Source organism: Delphinus delphis, chromosome 8 (genome assembly GCF_949987515.2).
Source record: "Delphinus delphis chromosome 8, mDelDel1.2, whole genome shotgun sequence".
Taxonomy (NCBI): domain Eukaryota; kingdom Metazoa; phylum Chordata; class Mammalia; order Artiodactyla; family Delphinidae; genus Delphinus; species Delphinus delphis.
The window spans coordinates 10,579,553-10,602,207 of NC_082690.1; the positions used below are offsets into that span (position 1 = coordinate 10,579,553).

Genomic DNA, 22,655 nt, shown 5'->3' on the forward strand with positions numbered 1-22,655 from the left:
CAGCTCCCGTGACCTCTCCTAGCCCTCCTGAGCTTCCCCCCACCCCCTACGCCCCGCACCACAACTTCTGAAAGGCGGGTCTTGGAGCTGAGACATTCCTCTAAGGCTCTGGCAGGTGGCTTTGCTGTGACAGACATCTCACAACCCCAAATCAGGAGACTGAAGGCCTTCCTTGACCCACCCCTCCCCCAAGACTCTTACCTAGGAACAATCTTGGCCTAATTGCTGTCCCCCCAGATTATGCCAAGCAAGTCTCTGGGAATTTGCTAAGACCATGTCATCCTCCTGGTTTGCTCACCTTCTTCGCCTCTGCTTTCTAAAGGCCTACTCATCCTCGGAAAGGGTTGTAGTCCATTCACAAAATAAAATCAACACACAGGAGGTAGGCTCGTGCTGCGGACGGTACAGCCGTCCCTCAGGATCCACAGGGGATTGGGGCCAGGATCCCACAGATACCAAAACCCGTGGATACTCAAGTCCCTTAGGTAAAATGGTGTCGTATTTGCATATAACCTACGCACATCCTCCCGTATACTGTACTTTAAATCATCTCTAAATTACTTATAATACCTAATACAATGTAAATGCTATGTAAATAGTTGTAAATACCATGTAAATGCTATGTAAATAGTTGCTGGCATGTGACAAATTCAAGTTTGGCTTTTTGGAACTTTCTGGATTTTTTTAAAAATATTTTTTGATCCGCAGTTGGTTGAATCCACGGATGTGGAACCCACAGACACAGAGGGCCTGCATTTGAATCCTGTATGTGCCGTGTGCATAGCTGGGTCACCTTGAGCGAGTCTCTTGACTTCTCTTGTCTTCATTTTTCAGTTTATCTACAAAATAAGAGTCTGAACTACGTGATCATAAGGGTCCTTTCGGTCCCAGGATTCCTAAATGAATACGTGCTAAGGGTTTCTGGGAAGTATTTCTTTTCTACCTACCAGGCACTTGGTGCCAAACGGAATAAAAACATGAATAAGACACGGCTCCTGTCCTCGAGGAACCTGCAATTTCATTGCGGAGAAAGGCCTGTGAGAACAAAAAGTGAAATTACAGCAAATACTTTAAGCCCCCGTGCAAGAGAGCAATATATGAAAAGTCATGAGGCAGTACATGATTAGACGCCAAATGAGTTGTGCAGCAATAATTGCTCTAGGCCAACGAGTTCAGAGGAGGAGAGAGCACCAAGGGACAGCTGGTCACAGAACATTGTACTGGCGAGGTGGGCAATGACACTGGGCCTGAAGGACACATGCACGGGGACGTGCATCTGTGGGAACGGCTGAGCTTGAGCCCTTCATCAGCAACAGTGGTCTCTAAAGGGCAGGGTCAGGGGACAGCGCATCAACCAATGAGAGTGGAAATGAGATTTCATGCAGAGACACCGAAAGGGGAGCACTGTAGACAAAAGCAGAGGCTGGGCTGCAAAAGGTTTTAAGTGCCAGGCTCAGGGGTCTGTACTGTGTGCTGTACCCAAGCAAGGGGCCAATGAAGTGAGCACGGAGCACGGCATTTTGGGGGGATGAATCAGGCAATGGTTTGCAGAGTGGACTGGAAGTGAGAGGAGTCCAGTAAGGAGAGCAGAGAGAAGGCAACTCTAGCAGTCCAGGCAGAAGTTGACAGCAGCTGAACCGGGGTGGTGGCAGCGAAGATGCAGTGACGAGCCAGGCATGGAGGAGGATGAGAGGACAGCCTTGGCCTCCGAAAGTTACAGACTGGCTGATCAGTTATTTATCACCCGAAATTGGACACTTTTGACGTGAAAGGGGAGCCATTACAGTTACACTGGGACAACAGACTTAAGCCAGGACTGTCCTGGGCAAACCAGAGAATGAAGGAGGGTGGTGGGGCTGTGGATGGACTCCAAGGTTTCAAGCCTACAGGACAGGAAAAGCTTGGGAGTTGACAGGGATAGGTGGGAGGATGGCAGCATAGAGCAACAGAGAAATGAGGGATGAGAGGAGTTTGTTGAAATTGAGCAGCGAAGCAGACTTTGAATCCTTTAAAGACAAGAACTGCATCTTATCTGAATGATCACACAGGTATTTTGCTAAATCGAATCGAGACAATAAAGACCTTTTGAATTTAATCTAAAGAGGACAGATTGTTGGAGGAATAGGAGGCAGGGCTACCCTTCTCCCCTTGGTTTTGTTTGTTGTTACGTATGTCTTTAGAATTTCAATAGATGTGCCTCTTGGTGGGTTTGTCCCCGTAGCCATCTGCAGTCCAGGGAAGTCTCATCATGAACTGATGATTCTAATGTGCTCTGAAAACATAAACGGGGCATCGAAATGGCCAGCAGTGGCAGGGGACTCTCAGCAAATCCTGCTCCAAGCAGGATAGAAGAAGCAGGGAAGTAAATTCACCATGTCCCTCTTCCCAGCTAAAATGCAGAAAATGAGGCCAAAAAAAAAAAGAAAAAGAAAATTCAACCTAAAAAATCAAGAGAGCAAATATGCAGCCTTCCCCTGTCCTTGGCTAATGTGGACTTTTGGGTGAAGACTCAGAAAACCTAGGACTTTTCTACAGGTTGTCGCACTGCCCCCCACACAGGGATTCTCTATTCCAGGATCATGGCCGCACTTCTTCCGTGGCAGACACACAAGTCCACCAGTTGGGTCTTATAACACTGTCCAGAAGAGGATCTTACAGACATCCAGTGACCCAGAAATCTGAGGCAGAAACATCAGCTATGAATTATCCAGGAACGGGTGGCTGCAGTTAGGTGATCAAGCTAATCTCCCTAAGAGTGTTGATTACGACTGAGTTAACAATACGGGGTTTGGGGTAGGACGAAGGTGCCTGACCCAGCACCTCTCCTCGAGCTACACGAACTTTGGTCCTAATCCTCAGAAGGGGTTCCCTCTTGGAATCTCCCGATGGAATCAATTCCACAAGTCTCTCTAGCTGATCTGGCAACACCAACATCATGACAGAAAGATGACGTTGTGGCTTGCAGTGGCCCTCAACGTTTTTCCGCTGCACACCCCTGCAGTTGACAGCAAGCTCTGTAGTCATGGTGAATCGCTGCAGCAATGACTCCCTACTGGGAGCGGATGACCTCTGAATGAGTGATCAGTCAGAATGGGCTGAGGGGTGGCAGTGTCTTTGAGAAAGGCTTCCACCCCTCCACCCCCAGGGAGGCTCTGATACACCCACAAAGAAGAGCAGTCCTCACTCTCTTTCCTTGAGAATTACTGGACAGAAAACAAGTCAATTTACAAATCAAGAAAGTCACCATATATACCCAACTTCCTTTGAATACCTACCAGCTTGTATGAATGACCTCACTCCCTTAGCCTTCATTTCCTCACCTCTGAAATGGGAGAGGTAATAATAAAAAGCCTGTTTCCATGGGCTATGGTGGGATCAAATGACGTAATGAAAGTGCCCGCAACATTGTAGGAACTTAACAATTTGGGGGGGTTTAGTTCAACTGACATTTTAATAGTGTGATTAGTGTTGCCATGAAACTGATATTTTCTAATTATTGGGTATTTGCTCTGAACAAGACTCCAGCTATGATTCTCTGCTATACACTGAACGTTTGTGTGCTCCCAAAATTCATATGATGAAATCCCAATCCTTAATATGGCGGTATTAGGAGGTGGGGCCTTTGGGAAGTGATTAGGTTATGAAGGTGAAGCCCTCATGAATGCAAACAGTGCCCTTATAAAAGACACCCCAGAGAGCTCTCTTGCCCCTTCTTCCATGTGAGGGTACAGCAAGAAGACAGGCGTCTATGAACCAGGAAGTGGGCCCTCCACAGACACCAAATCTGCAGTGCCTTGATCTTGGTTCTCCCAGCCTCCATAACTGTGAGAAATAAATTTATATTGTTTATAAGCTATCAAGTCTACAGTAATTTGTTATAGAAGCCCCAAAAGACTAACACATTCTCCTTCAGGAGAAATCCATTTATTCAGTAATAAAGAAATTGGGACCTTTGAGTTTTGCTGGTGGGAACTTAAATGGTGCAGCCACTGTGGAAAATAGTTTGGTGTTTCCTCGAAAGGCTAAATGTAGAATTACTATATGGCCCAGAAATTCCACTCCTAGGTACATACCCCAAAGAACTGAAAATAGGAACTCAGATACTTGCAGTATTATTCACAATAGCCAAAAAGCAGAAACAACCCGTGTCCCTCAACAGATGAATGAATAACAAAATATGGTACATACATACAGTGGAATATCATTCAGTCATGAAAAGGTATGAAATTCTTCTATATGCTATAACACAGATGAACATTGAAAGAGCCAGTCACAAGAGGACAAATATACTATAATCCACTTGTATAAAATATCTAGAATAGGTAAATTCATAGAGATAGAAAATAGATTAGCGTTTACCAAGGGCAGAATAGACAGCGGAATGGGGAGTTACTGCTTACTGCGTACAGAGTGTCTGTTTGGGGTGATGAAAAGCTTTGGAAATAGATATGGAGATGTTTGCACAACATTGTGAATGTAATTAATGTCACTGAATTATACACTTAAAATGGTTAAAATGGCAAATTTTATGTTATATAGATTTTACTCAAAAAAGGACAGTAGAGGGCTTCCCTGGTGGCGCAGTGGTTGAGAGTCCGTCTGCCGATGCAGGGGACACGGGTTCCTGCCCTGGTCCGGGAGGATCCCACATGCTGCGGAGCGGCTGGGCCCATGAGCCATGGCCGCTGAGCCTGCGCGTCCGGAGCTTGTGCTCTGCAACGGGAGAGGCCACAACAGGGAGAGGCCCGTGTACCTCAAAAAAAAAGGACAGTAGAGAAGATAGGGTGTAATTATTTGATTTCTCATGTGAAACTAAATTGAACCCAGGGAACCTAAACAAAGAGAAAAACCCAGATTGCTTTCAACCTTGAACTCAATAGTTATAAATGCCCATGGGCTTTGTAACAGCCTCTACTCGGGCTGAGACACGGGGCCACTGGGCACAGAGAACAGTGAACGAACTCCAGGAGAGAAGGACGAGGGGTACTGCTTGCTTTCTGCAGAGGTGCTGGAATCCAGTACCCACAAATGGAGTGAAACGTGCCACATGTTTGTTGAGCACCTCTTATGTGCCAGGTGCTGCCCACACAGTGGTAAACAGTGAGTAACCTGCTTGGAGCCCTGGCCTGTGCTCAGCCGCCAGGCTGTCTTTCTTCATGGTTTGTTTCAGGTTTCAAATGAAAGGACTGTATGGATAGAAACGCATTATACGGGTGTGAGATGGTGTTGTTATCATCACTGTTAGCACTAGGGATTTACTGGGCCTTCTTGGAGGATGCCAGCCTAGCCAGCCTCCAACTCAAGGCCAGGGAAAGTGATCGGATGCTCCTGAGTGTGCGGAGGAGAGGTTCCAAGGAGAGAGCAGGGAACAGCGGTCAGCATGTGCAAAGTTCCGGAGGCTCAGGTCGCTACCCCACGAGGAGCCCAGACCACAGGCTCTACTCCCCTGGAGAAGGCTGGCTTTTCCCCCTCCAGGCTGGCTGGCTCAATGCCCTACCACGCAGTAGGGTCTTTCTTCGATCATTATATTCCTCCACGCACACCCTTGTTTATGGCTCCCCTTTCTCTGTCTATTCGATCCTCCCCAACCTTCAAGGCCTGGCTCGCCGGAGACAGGATTGCTAACGGAAAAAGTTTACGTGCAGATGGGCCCGGGTTCTGATCCAAACTGATCAACTGGGGGGCGTGGCCCTTGCCATATGTAAAAATAGAGGCAGTCATACCCACATCCCAAGCCTGCTATAACGTAGTAAGTGTCAAGGGTTTGGTACTTCACCCACCTCTTCTATCAAGTCTCTCCCGACCCATCAGCCCTCTTATCTCTCCTTCCTCTGAGACACTCTTCCCTGTGTCTCTCATTTGGTAATGAATCCTCTCTGTCCTGGGACATCTCTTGTGATGATCCAATCTCAAGTATTGCTATGTAACTCCTCCAAAATTATTTAACTTGCCATGTTTTCATGCTTCTCTCTCCACTCAAACTGTAATCTCCTTCACGTAGAGGCCAAATCTTATCAGCTTTGTTTCCCTCCCTGGTGGCTGGCACACGGTGGGTGCTAAATAAATTGAAAATAGATCTGAGGCAAATGGAGGGGCCACAGGCAACAGAGGAAAACCTCACAGGAAATAGAGCATGTTCGGCTCAGAGTAATAGCCCATTGGCGTTCTCTGCTCTGCGTGAAACCGTCCCCTGCCCATACTGGCCCTTCAAGAACACTCCATTCCTCGAATGAGTAGAATGAGCCCGGGGCTCATCAAGGTCAAAGCTAGAGTGGAAATCCAGGCAGGTAGTTGATCTGAAGAAAATCACCTCTTTTTGTGAATTTTAGAATGTCTTGTAAGTAGTGTTTATCTTCTTTGTTTCGTCTGACCATTAAAGAGTCACTGTAAAAAGCAATTCATTAAAAAAAAGAGAGAGAGAGAGAGAGAGAGAGAGAGAGTCCATGTCCCATGAGCATGGCTCGCCCTGCATTAGGGAGAGGTGGGCCACGAGGAGGCTGCAGTGGCCGGGGTTAGCTGGCCAGGAGTTTAAGATGTGTCTCCAGTGATCCACAAAGCAGAGGACTCACTCTCGGAAAACAAACGTGTCACATGCTGCAGCCAGCAAGTACCATGTCCCTTGGAACTTAAGGGACTCCCAGCCCATGGGGCCAGGAAGTGGAGGCCCACAGAGCAAACCTCTCATCCCCCAGGAGCTGTGTCATGCAGAAAAGCCAAAACTTTGTAGAAAGAGTCCTGGAGGGAATCCCAGAGGCCTCAGTTCTCATCCTGGCTCTGTTCTGTGTGATCTTTCACAAGCCCCTTAACCTCTCTGGGCCTCTGTCTGGTCAGCTGTTAAATCAGAGAGTTGTTCAGAGACTTAGCTCCTCCCAATCCTGACATTTCAGAGAAAGGAAAAAGCATCTTTTTTTTTTTTTTTGCGGTACTGGGGCCTCTCACTGTTGCGGCCTCTCCCGTTGCGGAGCACAGGCTCCGGACGCGCAGGCTCAGCGGCCATGGCTCACGGGCCCAGCCGCTCCGCGGCATGTGGGATCTTCCCGGACCGGGGCACGAACCCGTGTCCCCTGCATCGGCAGGCGGACTCTCAACCACTGCGCCACCAGGGAAGCCCGGAAAAAGCATCTTTGAATGAACCTAACCTAACAAATCATTCCACAAACACTGACTGGGCTTTTTTCACTATATGCAAAAGCACTATTCTGGATTACAGCTGTGAAAAAGAAGAGACAAAATCTGATAATTACAGGAGAAAAATAAACGGGGTAGGGAGAGCCAGGGATGGGAGAAAAGGGACTTCATTTTAGATAGGACCTTCAGGGAAGGCCTCAGAGAGATGATGACATCAGAGCAGGTACCTGGAAAAACCAAGGGAGTGAGTCAGGCAGACACCTGGGAAAGAGAGCTCCAGACAGAGGGAAGAGTCAGTGCAAAAGCCCTGAGGGAGGAGCATGCCTGACCCCTCCAGGTACCACAAGGTGGTGGTGGGGGGGCGGGGTAAGGGCGGCTGGAGCAGCGAGGGAGGAAGACAGCGAGAGGAGCTGGACTGGGGAGGTAGGGATTCAGCCACAGTGAGGACTTTGGCTTTTATTCAATGATGCATCCATATCATTAAGGCTTTGACATAAATGAATTTGACACTGTCCAGTTATATGATGAATTTGTTCATTTTTCGCCTCTCCACCACGGACCTGCAATCTATTTATGATTTTTATTATTATTACTTTCGTTTCTGTTTCTCTTTCCAGGCCTATAGCCAAGCTTTAGCCTGGTCTCCACATCAGAATTTCAGCCTGGGTCGTCCCACCTCTCCTGAAGGTGCTGCCTGGTCCAGATCAGGCTCCTGTGCTCTTTCCCAAGCTCTTCCAAGGTGTCCCTCCGACCTGTCAGTCTGCCCTGTCCTCCTTGCCATCCATCAACCCCTTCCTCTCTCCCCAGGGCCTTCACACCGACTGTCCCCCGCACACATACACACCCTGGAATACTCTTTGCTTCCTTCTTTATTCACTTATGTCCTCCTCTCCCTTCAGGTCTCAGCTCAAACTTCTCTTCCACAGAGACCCTTCCCTGCTCTCTCTAAATAAAATCTCCTATTTAAGTGCTCTCATAGTTTCATGTTCTTCCCTTCAAAGCTCTTGTTACATGTGTTTTCTCAAATTTATTTGTATGACTTTTTTTTTTAAATTAATGCCTCTCTTCTCCATCCCCCTGTAAACTCTATCAGGATAAAGGCTATGACTGTTTTTGATCCTTTCTAGCCCAGGCACCAAGACAATGCCTGGCATACACTCAAGGTACCCAATAAATACTGGAAGAATAACTGAATGAGAGAATAAATGAGTGCCCTAGGCCCCCGGGTTATTGGCACCCTGGAGGCACAAGGCCAGACCAGCTCAGGCCTCTTTGGAGGCCCTGTGGGTGTGGTCAGAGCCCTGAACTCAGTGGGGAGGGGGCAGGCTGGGAGGGGAAAGGACCTGAGCCCACAGAGCCCCTGTGCCCACACTGGGCACTTACCTGGGTTATCTCATTTCATTGTCATGGCCGCCACTTGAGTTGAGAATTACTATCCCATCTTACAGCTGAGACAACTGAGCTCAGGAAGTAAGTTTCTCTAGGTCATATTGTAAGCATGTCTATAGTCAGACCTAGTCTTTCTAATTCCAAAGTCTATGCTCTTTCTGCTCTGCCCCAACGGCACTGGCCTGGGCAGTTTCTAACCCAGCTTTGCCACTGATTTCCTGTGTGACCTTAGGCAAGTTACTGCCCTCTCTGAGCCTCAATTTCTCCATATATAAAAATACAGAGGTTGGAATAGATGTCTTATCCCCTTTCCAGTTCTGAGATTTCTGAGACGTTAAGATTCTATGCTTCTAAATTTATAAACTCACATAATGGGTGCTAAAGTACCTAGCTCAAGGTCAAGCACATAGCAGATACTTCATAAGTGTTCATTCCTCCCTCCCATCCTCTCAATTCCCTGTTTCAAAGAGTCCCTGCTTTGCAGCCCTCCCAAGGCCATCTATGCTGCCCTGGTTACCCCAGGAGCCCCAGAGCACTGCGCCTCCCCGCCACTCTCCTCGCCCCACCTTCAGGAAAGCCTCGCAAGCTCTGACATCCATGCCTCCAGCTGTGCTCCCCAGAGAGGCCACGCCTCCTTGCACCCACTCCCTCCTGCCTCCTGAAGGGGAACTCTGGTCTGCGTCCAGCACTGTAGAGAAGGAAATGGTGGGAAAGGAACCCACGCATCCTGAGCACCTAGTACCAGAGACTAGACCAGGCTCATGGAACGCCTGCAAAGAGCCTTTGTCCTCCCCATTTCACAAAAGGGAAGAAACTCAGGCTCAAGGAGGTTAGGAAATTGCCCAAGATCACACATCCAGCCTGTGGCAGAAGCAGGACTTAACCCCTACCTGTCTAACCCCGAGGCAGATACACCTTGCCAGCCCAGGGGATGCCGAAGCCTCGGGGCAGAGGTCCATCCTGTACCACCAGCTATTCCCTTGCAAGCACCTTTTTGTTCACATCTGTGTAACTTTGAATTTACAGCCCTAGTGACTTAAGCCCATCAATCTCTGTCTAGCCTCCCCCTCCTGCCTCTCCTCATTGTCCCCTCCAAAGTACCAGACTACAAAATATTCATAAATTGTCCCCAGTGTTTCCAAAAGGATGGCATGGCCTCAGCCACCGTATCAAGGAAATAAGTCAAGAGGTTTACTCCATCCCCTCTAGCCAAAGAGGCCGGATCTTCCAATAAACATAGTCCTTCCGATGGTACCAAGAAAGAAGGGTGAGCCTTCCTCCCCGGCTCACAGCTGCTGCCCATGAGGGCTTTCCAGAAATCAGAGTCAGGTAAGACGTCTTGAACATCAACATCACCGGGCACCCCCGGATACGATCAGGGCCCTAGCTTTGGAAGAATAGGCAAGGAATGCCTGCATTTTCTAAAGGCTCCTCCTGAAAGCTTTGCCCTGGAGGAGTGCAGTAGTTCGCGTTGGGAGGATGGGGCTGTGTGGGAACAGCGTCAGCTGTGCTCTTTGAAGCAGCCTGGACAGGAAACCCAGGTGAGAGCAAAATCCCTGGCTGGCTGTTTCTGGTGCCCACTGTCTTTCTCTCACCTTGTTCTGCCCTTGCCTGGGATGGAAAAGGAGCCCCTAGGGAAGGAGGGGTTGGCCAGCTCTCTCTCTATCTGGGAAGGGTCTCCTCTGAGCATGAGGTCAGGTGAAGCCAGCCGATGGTGACTAGAATCCTCGCCAGCTCCCCGCAAACTTCAGCCTGAACCTCGTGTCCCCAGGATGCCCTCCAGACCCCCAGAGGATGTACACCCCCTGGCTATACTCTCGTGGCTTCCTGGACTTCTCCCCTTATCATGGTTTCACTAAGTACCCACAGAATTTGAATGCCCATCTCCCCCCAGCAGACTGTGAACTCTGCCAGCAGGGAGCCCGTCTGCCTAGTTCACGGTCGTATCCCCATCCCCAGCACCTCCGCCAGGTCTGACATGTACGAGGTGCTCAGTAAAAATCTATGGAATGAATGTTACCCACGGGGCGGAACCCATGGCCTGGTGCGGGCTGACGGGACCTGGCAGAGGCCAACCCCCGACACCAGGCCCCAGAAGACCCCTGCACTGGACTAGACGGGACAGCCACTGGCACGTTGTAGGCACACAATTCAGGTCTGTCTCTATGCCAGAATCTGGAAAACCACCTGGGGGCGCCATTCACACCCCAGCGGTGGGGCAGGCGTGACAGGCCATCCTGCCAGCTTTCAGTCACTTAAACAAGGTTGTCATCGCTCTGTGAGTGAGCACGAGAGGTGGTGTGTGTTTGTGTGTGTGCTCGACTCCAAACTAATAAGAAATAGAGTCTGCGCCAACCGATGTTCTCCCCAGCACGTTACACGCGAGGCACAGTGTAGGTGCTTTCATTTCTGTTTATATAACGTGCGTAACACATCCTTGTCCACTAACTCACTTGGTCCACAGCCCTGGCAGTAGGCGCTGTCACCACCATTTACTGAGGAGGACAGTGGGGTCAGCGGTGAGCATATGGCTGGGTCACAGCTCAAACCCAAGGCTCTGGCTTGCTTGGCACCGGCCTGCCTCAGTCGTGCTCCTTGTCGCACCGCAATCTCATCACCCGTGACGTGCCCAGGCCGCAGCCCTGTGTCTTACACTGAGCTTGCTGTGACCTGCAGCAGGGGGTCTGGCGTGGGAGGGAGATGGAGCAAGAAAGCAGCAAGCAAGCCTGCAACTTTCCCCCAAACACGCGTCTCCCTAGAGCAGGCAGCGAACTGGGCTGGAAAGACCACGGATCCAGGTGGACACCGACCCAGCTGCGCGACCTGGGTAAATTCTCTCACCCACTCTGAACTCCCCTTGCTTTCTCACATTCCATGACCAGATAAAATAAAGAGCGAGAGCTGCCGGCACCCAGTGAAGGAGTGTCCATTCCTCTGTGGCCTTGGGCAGCTCCTCAGAAATCACAGGGCTCAAGAACAATCCTTTTCTTCCCTTGATCTACGTGCCAGGTGGCAGCCCATCTCCTCCCTGCCCGGAAGGGTCCAGGCCCACTGTGGTCAGGCAGCACTGCCAGCACCAGGACTCTGCAGAAAGAAAGCCCTGCCGGCAGCTAATGGCACTGCCCAGAGTCCAGCCTGCGAAGGCAGTTCTCTCTCCATCTCTCCCTCCCAAAGCCAATGGAGATGACTTTGAAAAGTATTCCAGGAGACCAGATGTCCAGCTTGGAAAGGGGTTTTCCCAGCAATCTGGGAGTTAGCAGGAGGTAGCACCCCGCCCCCATCTCGTTGCCACTAAGAGGCTCTCATGAACAGGATGCCTTCCCAAGGAGAGCTGTGCCAGTGCAAGGAACGGTCACTTTCCCCGGGAATGGCCTCCAGGGAAGGCTGGGGAATCCTGTCGAGCTCTTTGGCTCTCCTCCAGATTAGACTCACACATGAGGGTCCCCAGGGGTCTGCCGCCCCCCTGTGTGTCTAGCTCTCTCCTCCCAGAGCTGGGAGAGGCCTAGGAGGAGAGGGGCCACGAGACGAGCTCCCATCGTGGCAGCAGAACAAGACCACCACTTCCACCGGGGCCACGGGAGAGCAGCAGACTTGAGCTCCCAAACCACTGGGCTCTCCTGCTTGACTTCTGTCCGCCTGGTCCTCCTGGAGACTGCAGGACTCAGAAAGGCCCCCCCTCAGCAGGCGCTCCCCCAGCCCCTGCACCCAAACAAGGGACGCCCAGCTGCCATTAAATCTACTCTCCCCACCCCCTCGCTCACTCAGAGTGAGGCAGGTCCTACCACTATGGGCCAGACGTCCCCTGGTGCCTCACCACCTTTTCCTGATCCAGGTGCCTGGTGGTCTGGAGCACACACCTTAGCACGTAGAGCCCATAGAGTCCCAGAATAGTAGATCCGGAAGGGGCCTTGAAGATAATCTCATCTAACCTCTTCCTTGTATGAAATGAGGATGCTAAGATTAAGAGAAGTTAAGAGATGTGTCAGAGGTCACACGGGAGAGGCCCCGAGCCCCATACAGCACACAGCTGGGCATTCACTGAATAGTGGGCTCAGGCCCCGCTCGTTGATGGATGGAAGGACCGCCAGGGAGGGCTCGGGAGTGAGAACAAGCACCTGTCACCACGAGGCCCTGGGAGCACAGCCGAAGTCTCTCTGGGCTGCTTCTCTCTGCCTCTGACCTGGAATTGAACTCACAACCCACACAGAGCAGGGTCTCACCTGAGAAAGGGCAGGGACAGCCCTGGACTCCCGGCTTAGCACAGGCCTGAGAATAGAGCAGTGCTCAGTGACAAGGGACCACGGAGTGAGGGCTGCGACAGGGACCTCTGGGGTGGGGCTCGCTCCCCCTGCTCCGTCTCGGACCCCCTGCGCCACCCTGGACTCGGCCTACTCGGAGTCAGCAGGTCCTGCCAAAAATGGGCTCAGTGTTCCCTGGTGTCCGTCACGATGGAGAGCCGGAGGACCACGGGTATAGCCCCAGGACGCTCTCTGCACCCCGTCTGTGGGCCGGCTTCCAGCCTGGGTAGCAGACAGAGGCAGGGAGTTGGCCCTGCAGCTCTGCCACTGCCCCACTGCCACTACCCCACCTCCCTGCCCGAAATCCACCTCCTCCTCTCTGTGCTGACCAGCCCAGCCCTCCCGTAACCAAAAGCTCTGTGGAAGTGAAAAAAAATAGATCTTCTAGGTTTGGGTTTCCGTAACAGCCCGTAGGTCTCTGAGGAGTTTGCCAACCTGGACCTGCCACTTCAGCCACTCTCTGAGCCCAGGTTCCTCCCACTCGTAAAGTGATACAACAACTGCTTCACACTTCACCTACTTCACAAAGTTGAGAGGCTCAAAAGGGAGAGCGCATGAGAATGTTCTTTATTAGGAAAGAAAACTAATATTCACCATGAGCACTTACAGATACTTTCTTCTAGAGTGTTCACAGCGGTCCTGCGTGCTCCATATTATTACTATCCTAACTAGGTAAGACAATTGTGGCTCAGAGAGGTTCAGCAATGTGCCCAAGGACACACAGCTTAGTCATAGTAGAACCAGGCTCAGAACCCAGAATGTGACTCCAAAGCCAGTGTTCCTTCTTCCAACACCACACCGTCTCAACAAAAGAAGCAAACAGTGCTTTTTATGAAAAAGCCACTGAGTCTTCAGACAAAATGCTGCCCTCGTGGAGCCGCCCCTACTGCTAGACTTGCCCATTTGCCCTGGGAAGGTCATCGGTCAAGTCAAGACCAACTCCCCACTGTCTCGAGAGACCCTACAACACAAGGGCACCCGAGGGCCGAGCCCTCACAGCCCCTGCCTTGGCGGCCGAACGCCATCATGATACTTGTTGGTTTTGTGGTCGGACGGTGGTTCCAACGACTGTCTGTTCGTGAACCAATCCAATTTGAGGAAACACAAAATCACGGAACTTTGGGCTGAAGGGGGCCTCTGAGAGCAAGTCCCAGCTCCTCCTTGGACGGCTGAAGAAACTGACCTCCACAGGTCAGTCACGTGTTGTAGGTCACACAGCAAGTCAATGGCCAAGTCCGGAGCGGAATCCACTGTCCCTGATTCCCAGTCGGAATCCCTGTTCTCCACACCCCAACCGCTCTGACGTCGGTCAGCTTCGCAGCCCCCGAGAGGGCCGGGTGTGGGGCCTACAGTCTCTGCTCTCTCGGCTTAGGAAGAGCAGGGATAGCAGGTGAGAGGGGAGTATCACAGTCAGCGATGAGATGAGTTGGCCGGCCTCCTGCACTAAATCATAAGCCTGAGTTCTGCGCATCGAAAGGTCACCGTGTGAAAGCAGCGCGCCTCCAACAGGGAGGCCTGGGAGGTTCTCCTGAGGCAGTGGTGGCCCCTTCTGGCCCCCTGGCCGTGGTCAGAGGAGGCTGAACTCTTCACGCTGCCCCTCAGCCATCGCCATGACAGCACCAGAGCACCTTGACCTGGACAGGCTCATGTTCGCCCCTCCCCCTCCAGCCCCGCTGAGAGCTCCCCTCCGCTCTGTCCCCATCACTCGGCAGCCTCCCATCCCACTTTTGCCTCCTTTGGTTAACGATTGATTTCTGCCTTCTTTGCTTTTCACCTCAGTGCGTGTGCACAGCATCTCTCATGCATTGGTGTGTAAGTCTGTCCTCGCCCAAATTGCACAGTCCCTGAGGACAGGGTCTGTGTCCCTGTCCGAAGTCTGTGTGCAGCGCACAGCACACGGTTGTTTGTTCAACACTTGCTGATGTGCCAGTAACCTGTGGAAGGCCTGGGCCATGTCCTGGGGGAGGAGAAAGCCAGGGGAAGGGAGGCTGGATATGTACCAACTGGAGAGGAAACCCACTGAGCCTGCCCTGGGTGCCAGACGCTGTGCTCGCACTTTCCAGACACTCTCTCCACAATCCTATGAGCTACGTGCTTTTATTTCCCACTTTACAGTTGGGGAAACTGGATCAAAGATGTTAAGCAACTTGTCTAAATCCACACAATTAGGTAACTAGTAGAAGGAGACTTTCAGTGCAGGTTTTATCTGATGCTAAGCCCACACTCTGCACTTGTCTTAGCGCGCAGGCTCCTTGAGGACAGGGACTTGGTGGTTACACGTGTTTGTTCCGTTTGCTTTTGCTGCTGTATCCTCAACGCCTAGGACTGTGCCAGGCACAGAGGAGACACTCTCTACATAGTTGCTGAACGAAGGAACAAAGGAATGGATGGATACCATGCTGCATCTCCCTAGCAGGACAGAGCAAGGGATTCTGATGCCAGGTTACTGGTTCCTCTATTTCCAGGAATCTTGGACAACTGTGTTCCTCTCTCCACCCAGAAAAATAATCCAATAAACTAAGGATCCTCCAAAGGCCACGTGGCGGATGGCTGGGTTAACTAGGCATGGGATGGGGCTGGCAGGGGATTGGGGGGGAGGTAGAAGCATAAGCTGAACACAAAAGGCTGGACAATGTGAGGGATTTAAAAGGTTCTCAGTGCCCTGTGACCTGCTGATTCGGGGCCACTCTCTGGCCCCTTTGAGCCTGACCCTCCTCCCCCACCAGGCACCCCACTGCCTTGACTGAGCTGTACTGAAATTGGCCACATTCCTATTGAGCAAAGAAACTAACAGTTACACCACCCACTCCGGCCCCATCTGAACCCTCCAGAGTCTGCTCTGGGCCCTAGGGCTAGCCGCTTTTCTCCACATTCCAGCCAAAAATAATATAAGAACGAAGCTGTTTGGCGGAGACTTAATCTAATCTTCATTGCTTCAGTTTTAAAATATCCTGCCTGGTTTAGGGTTTCTTATTACACACAGGGATGTGTTTTTAGTGAGATAGGTCTTAGCAGAACCGTCCTTCTTGTAATTAGAAACCCAGGCAGGCAGGGCCTGCAGCGAGCCATCCAAGCCAAACAGCAGACCCCCCTCAAGACAACACGTTGGCAGCAAGCTCTTCCCGAGCTGCCCGAGGGCTTGGTTCTTCCTCACTCCTGGGGGATCAGTACCGAGGAAAAGCCGAGCTCTAGTTGAAGGGCTGTGCCTTCCAACTCCCTCCACCCTCATCCTGTGTGTCCCAGCTCTCACCCCTGATCAGACTGGAAATTAAGATGCTGCCCAAGACTGCTGGAGAAGTATATGCGGAGGAAAAAATTACCCCAAGAAGTCCCCCTCAACGATGAGGGAGAACTAAAGGCAAGTATTCCACTGGAGCCTGTCTCCAGTATCAGGGATAGCTTTAAAAACTCAGGCGCCGGAACGGAAGGAGGCTCCAAGTGCGTATACACTTTTGTATAACTGCCGGGTGTAACTTCTCGGGCTTTCTGGCCCAGAATCTGCTTTGATCTGCCAGCATGGAGACTGCTAAGTGAGGTTCAAGCGGCGGCTAGCTCCAGACCAACGCCCATTCCCCCCCCCCCCAGCCCTAGCCCGACCAGATGTCACACACCAGTCCGGGCTGTGGCCTCTTCTTCCCCATGACATAAAGAGAAGAGGCCGCATTTCTGACCAGTCAGATTCTGTGTTCATCTGATGCATGAGAGCTAGTCCAGGTAGCACGGCTGGGAATCAGCATGCTGGTTCCCCCAGCTCCAGCTTAACTGCCTCTCCTGGAAAAGTGCAGGTGCATTTTGGAATCACAGCAGGGACTTCAAATTCTAGGATATAAGAAAGGCAGGAGTTTAGCCCCTTCACCCAAGTCTAAGGACTCCTGAGAGTTGTGGGGAAAGGCTCTGGGGCCAGGCAGGGCAAGAAGACACAGTGAAGAAAATGACTTTGCTGCTCAGAAGCCTCCTCTCTCCCATTTCCTTTATTATTTAAGTGCAGGATTCAGGCAGCAGTCACTCCTCAGAGCCTAATGAGGAATTCATGTGACACATTCCACTTCACAGATGAAGAAACCGAGATCAGGAAGCTAACTGACCCACTGTAGTCATGAAGCCAGAGAGTCACAGGGTATAAAACTGCCAGGTCCCCAGACTCCAGCCTAAACGCTACTCAGCATGCTGACCTGCCCGCCTTGATTATCTCCTTCCTCCCTTTCCCACCAGGTATTAGATTTAATTAAATTAGCAGATCCCCATCACAACAAGCCTGCCCACGCAGCCTGGACGGAACCCAGCCAGTGCAGCTCCTCCTTCTAAATCCTGCTTCTCAACATAATTCAATCTTCAATAAGTCACGGATCTCATGTGAAGTGTTTTATACAGAGCATGTTGTGTTGGCTAGAATCAAGGCTGATGGTGGCTCACGATGATTTCACTTCCCATGGAACTTCCTCTGTGGCATCATTTTCACCCTCTCCATACTCTGATCTGCATTTTGTTTGATCCAGACACTCTGCTTCGCATGCCAGCACCTCAGGCAATTGCATCACACATTTATATATATCTTACAGCATCGCTGTCCTGGTGCCACGGGAAAAAGGAAAACTTATAACAGCGTTTCTCACCTTCCGTGAGCTAATTTAGAAATTGTGCTCCAAATTAAATAAATCGGGAACAAAAGTTTGAAATTGGAGATAGAATTTCGGGGGTGGGGGACGCTAAATAAATAGCAAGGAAATCTTGCAACATGTTGGAGGCCTATACATTTTATAGGTTGTTTCTTTAATAAAAACAAATTCAGTTGCTAATAACAGTATTATGAAGCCGCTAACATTTAAAAATCTAATTTGGCCTGCTCTGCTGCTGTTTCTGTTGCACATTGCATTCACCCAGGGTAAGGAAGGCAGGTTGAGGGGTTTCGTTTGGTTTCTAAACCAGGCTAATAGAGAGCCCTTTAAAACCCAGCCTTTTTTGCTTTCTAGGCAAGCCTTGGTCCCTAATGAGTTACAGCCCCAGGTTGGAGATGGACATAGCAGAAAGAAATTTAACACACACCCTGGTGCACCCGTAAAACTCAAGGCCAAGGGAGAGGAGGTATGTTTCCAGTTAGGCTAGAACTCCGTGAATTCAGGATTCTCCACTCACAAGACAGTAATTCTCCTTATTTCATCACTAACTTACTTCAAATGTGTTTATACAATTTATTGCTACTGAACTTCCAAGCAACTGGTGTAGAGTTAATGAAACCCAGCTTGGAGAAGCTTTGAGCTTTGAACAACTAACCACAGTTTAAATGGTTATGACATGCGGTCAAAGCCACAGCCCAGCCCCACTGCAGTTTCTGTGTTAGGACCTAGTTAAAAACCTTGTCATCTCACCTTTGGTGCCAAATCAATTGAAAGAAGGAAAAAGCCTTCCATGTTTCTTCTCAAGGTTCCCAGCCTTTCTCCCTGACATTTTAACACATCTATCTCACTGAATGCAAGGCAAAGCCTCTCCCCCAGTCCTGAGTAAATATTTTAGTTGCAGTTTGAATGGGCAGCCAGTTGAAAGCCTAAAATCCAGTTTGAGTTTAATAGAACAGGGTCAGGCCTACATAAAGCAATGTGGAGAGGGGGTGTCAGGGGTAGGCACCAAGCAACCTTTAAAATCAGACTCAGTGAAAGTCCAAAAGGCAATACAGGAAGGTACAGATGGTACTGGACTGGAAAAGAAGTGAACTCGTCTTTTCGAATGACTTGGACATTGATTTTTATTAATCCTCGTTGCCATACAGCCTCCTCCCCCAAGCTCTGTCCATGTGGGAACTCCAGGACGCTCCCTCTTTTTAAACAGGCCCATTTTGGAAGAGTAAAGGGGAGGTACTGGATTGCCAGTGCTGCACAATAAAAGCCCTTTTTGAAAGCAGCACTTTCATTAACTTAAAGCAATCTATAGACTTAAAAGCAGAGAGCAGTAAACTCCCAGAAAGGCTCATAAAACAGCCAGTCTCAAGTTGGGTACACTTCAGTGCAATTTGCACAAGGCATTTTACTGTGTGCGGTGGCCGGGCCCATCTCCCTCCGGTAACCCCCTGCCCCTTATTCTGAGCAGCTTCTATTTCTCTGGGCTTGCATGCCTTTAGCGCTCACAAAGGGGAAGCGGTGACCGCGGAGTCTCCGTGGGGTCACGGCTCGCTCCCGCCCTCAGGCTCTCGGCGGGAGAGGGAGAGCACAAATTCCAAGCCTGCAAAACAACAGCCTCGGAGCTCCGCCGCTGGGCGGTCGCCGCGCCCCGGGCCGCCGCGGCCACTCATGGGTCGAGAGCCTTCTGCGTCCCGGAAGCGCCGTCTGGCTGCCCCAGAGAAGGGTGCGAGGGCTGCGGAGGGCTGGGAGGGTGGGTTCGCGACTGCAAAGGAGAAATTGCATATCTTCCTCCCGTTCACCCACCCTCCCCGGCCAACAGGCTCTGCTTCCCTAGCCGCCCGAGGGATAACCTCCCTGCCGAGTGGGGACTTCTCTCCCACCGCCGAGCTAGGCCGGAGCCAAGCGGGGTGCAGCTCGAGTGGAAGATCACGAGCCCAAAGACTGGAGACCCTCCCTACCTTCCCCGCAAGTTCCTGAAGCCTCGGGAAGGCCAGAATGGCAGGGCAGGCAGGAGGGCTAGGGACTAAGGCTTTGCGCAATACAGCTTGTGTTTGGACACCATCATTTTCTCAGATTTGGGGAGGAGGAGATAGTCTAAATTTGCCTAAAATGCTAAGCTTTAGGTTTCCACTAATTGGAAAATATTTCAACACGCTGGAGGAGTCCCGGGACAAGTGTGGTAAAGGCAAGGGACCCCGAGTTCGCCCCTTTCCCAGGCGGAACGTCGCACCGGCGGCCCGGCTTGTGGGCTTCCGGGCCGGGCCTGGGAGAAGTGCAGACAGCGCCTGCGGGTCAACAGCTGGCGGCTCCGGTCAGGGCTCCAGAGCCCGCCCTGCCCTCTGCCGCAGCCCGGACTCCCAGGGCTCGGCCTGACGCCTTCGCTGCTAGCGCCCCCCGCGCAGGCCGCGGCCCCTGCGGGCCACCGCACCCGCCCGGCCGCGCTGCGCCCGCAGACCCGAAGTGGCTTCCGGAGCCCGCCGAGCCGCCAGGGTCGGGTCCTCGGATCCACCCCGAGCCCTGCGAGGCTGCCCCGTCGCTTCGCCCAGAACATCCCTTCGATTTGTCCGCTTCCCGGAATCCTCCTAGGGCCGGGTCCAGCGCGCCTTAAGTCCTTTCCTCCAGATCCGCTTTTGGGGAGAAGCAGAAGGAATTCGGGACTCGCCTGCCATGGCTCCTATCAACTACTTTCATCGCCTACCTAAACGCTTTTCAACCCACTTAGCGTGGGGAGTCGCGCGCGCGACCCTCCCCAAATTCCAATTGCTTCAACCACCCCCACCCCCACCAAAGCCGTGAACCCCTGGCTAAATCCTAAAAACGCCACCAGTTCCTCCGATTCCAGCCTCAGATGTAACCCCGGGCCCCTAACTCCAGACGCCCCCCCCCCACCCCGCTCTGGCCGGGGTATAGATTCGATCCCTAAGCTATTGAGCGGCCCTTCGATCCCGCTTCTGAAAACAGCTCGGTTCCTAAAATCCCAAACTCTAGCCTGGCCCTGAAGTCCAGCCCTAATGCACAACCACCTCCCACCCCCCGCCCCACTCCCAGTCCTAGCCCGGCTCTCCCCACCGCGCCGGAACCTCGGGCTCTCCCGCTGAGAGCCCCCGGAAAAGGCGGCACGCTTTGCTCGTTTCTTCCTCAGGATCTGGAGTCGGGAGAGCCCCGCACGCCTAACCCGAAAGAAACGCAAACTTTGCGCGGCAGACTCGGGACCCTGCCCCATCCCCCTCGGCTCTCTGCTTTGGGGCGCTTTCCTTCCCCCCTCTTACGAACTCATGCCCCCGTTCTACAGCCAGGAGGGCTCCCTATTCCCGAACCTCGCCGAGGGCCCCTGCGCCTCCCCACACCTCGCCAAAGACTCCCAACAATCCGCGGAAAGCCAGTAACCCTACAAATTATGGCTCCTCCCGCGGGTAGGGTCCCTGAGCCCGGCCCCTGCGATCCCAGCTTGCCTGGCCCACAGCTTGTGCTCCGCTCTCCCCACGGATCCGCCTGCGAACCCCCACCCTGGCTCCCCAGGCCTGGCGGGACGCGGCCGCGGCTCCCGGACTCCAGGCACCCGGCCCGAGTCTGGGGCTGCTCCCGCTTCCCGCCGCTCGAAGGCAGCCCCAAGCTGCTGGCGCAGAGTAAGCGCCGGCCCAAAGGGCGCCCGAAGCCGGGAGAAAGAAAGCGAACCTGGAGCCGGCCCGCCGCTCCCAGCCTCGCCCGCGGAGCGCCCAGCCCCGAGCTGCCCGCACCGGGGCTCCGGCCCGCGCGCATGTCCCTACTCGGGTCCCCGGCGCTCCCAGCTCGCAGCTCCCCGCCCGCCCGCTACGGTGTCTTGGGCCCGCGGCGGTCCGAGTCGGCAGCCCCGCTCCTCGCACCCGCGGACAATGCGCGCCTGGCCACCGGCCCGAGTGGGTAGAGGCGGCGGCGGCGGGGCTGCGCGCTGGCCGGGCCCGGGCGCGGGCGGGCCGCGCGGCTCCGGCCGCCTCAGTCCCCGGCCTCGCCGCCACTCGCGCTGCTTCGCTCCGCGCTCTCCCGGCGCTTCCCCAGCTTCTCTGCACGCTCCCGCCGTCCCTCGCTGCTCTCTGCCTCCCTCCTCCCTGCTGCCTCCCTCTCTCTCCTCCCTGCTGCCTCCCTCTCTCCCTCTCTCCTCCTTGCCCTGTCGCAATGAATAATACTCTGGCTTGGGGACTGGAATAAAACACACGCGCTCTGAGGCAGCCGCCCGCAGCAGCAGCAGCCGCCGCCGCCGCCGCCGCCGCCGCGCCGCCGCCGCCTGCAAAAGCGTCTCTGACATGGAAATGAATGACAGCTTACCTGATGCCAATCTTCATCAGACTGACACCGGCGTGACAACACAGCCTATACTTCCCAGCACTGCTCGGGACGTCAGCGGCACAGGGACCCGCCCCCCGGAGCCCCCCCCTTCACACACCTCCCCTCTCCTCACTCCCCCTTTCTCCCCCCCCCACCCCCCACCCCCACCCCCACTCCCGGCCCCGGCCGCTTCTAAGTCGGAGCAGCCGCTGGAGTGTCTCCCTCTGCTGGAGGCTTTTCTAAGACGCCGGGCGCGGGCCTGCTCCAGCGGCCTGGGAGGCAGCAGAGCGCTGGAGAGACAGACTGCGAGGGGGCCTCGGACACAGGAACGCGGCGGACCCCCAAGGAGCTCGGGAAATCTGCCCTCGCCCCCCAGGCCAAGTCCTCCTCGGCAAACACCCGAGGCCGAGTTTCAAGACATCCTGGGCTCAGGGGCTGGAGATGAGGTGAAATTTTCTGTGGACCCCAAGAGAACTCCCCAGAAATTATGAAACTTAAAACTGGCAAGAAATCCTTCTCTCCACCATCACTCCTCCCCCACCCCTACCCCATTCCTGCCTGGCTGGCCTCATTTTTATGATTGCATTTGAATAATTCTCATTACCCTGGCCCCAGAAAAGTTGCTCAGGTGACACTCTGGTTAGTTATTCCTAGTCTCAAGGGCTTTCTGCTCTGGGCTTCCTGGGGCGTTTGGTTCACCGAGGGGTGACTGCAACGGTGGGGCAGAGGGACAGATAAAAAGGTGCAGAGGCTTTGTCAGTAAATCACCTCTTTGCAAATGCCGGGCAGGCCTGTTTTAAGCCACTGCTATTTTTATTCTAAAAAGTCGCAGAGGTCTGGGGGTCGGGTGGTGTAATATAAAGAGGGAGGCCGGCTGGGCGGTTTCAGCCTGGCCCTGCCAGGGTGATTTCCGGAGGGTGGGGGG

At 52.9% G+C, this 22,655-nt stretch overlaps 1 protein-coding gene across 3 annotated transcripts in view; it reads right to left on the bottom strand.

Annotated features, from left to right (window-relative positions):
* PKNOX2 (PBX/knotted 1 homeobox 2) overlaps nt 1-21,799 on the bottom strand; it is a 255,102-nt gene extending 233,303 nt beyond the window's left edge. For all 3 annotated transcript variants that reach the window (XM_060017724.1, XM_060017725.1, XM_060017723.1), the window contains exon 1: nt 21,731-21,799. The gene's annotated coding sequence lies outside the window, so the exon portion shown is untranslated. The remainder of the gene's footprint in view (nt 1-21,730) is intronic.
* Between the last annotated feature and the right edge of the window lie 856 nt (nt 21,800-22,655).